The sequence below is a fragment of the Seriola lalandi genome, unplaced genomic scaffold (assembly GCF_002814215.2).
Source record: "Seriola lalandi dorsalis isolate HSWRI2012SDOR001 ecotype SW California unplaced genomic scaffold, Sedor1 jcf7180002055008, whole genome shotgun sequence".
Classification (NCBI taxonomy): Eukaryota; Metazoa; Chordata; class Actinopteri; order Carangiformes; family Carangidae; genus Seriola; species Seriola lalandi.
In genome coordinates, this window is record NW_019525551.1 from 1,272,299 (window position 1) to 1,272,705 (window position 407).

A 407-nucleotide genomic window follows, 5' to 3' on the forward strand; every position below is an offset into this window, starting at 1 on the left:
AATAACATGAGATAATATTGTTTAATACCTTAATTTTGGGGTTTTTTTCTCTGCCATATCCGTGTAATTTCAATGGAGTCCAGTGCAAAAGCCTTCTCTGTGTTCTCCTCATTATATTTTTTTACAAGCAGGGTCAGATATGCATTGATAACCTGTAATTTAAAAATAAAAGGTTAAAAACATATTTAGCATGTCAAACAGTAAATCAAATTTTGTCTGCCTAACTGAAAACTATGGTCAACAGGTAAACCATTATAAAAGAAAAGAATGTTAACACCTCACCTCACTTTCGAACTCCCTTTATGGACCAGTGTTAAAAATGTCCCAACACAAACCAGCAGAGGACGGGATGGTAGGCGAGCCAGCAGAGGACGGGATGGTAGGCGGGCCAGCAGAGGACGGGATGG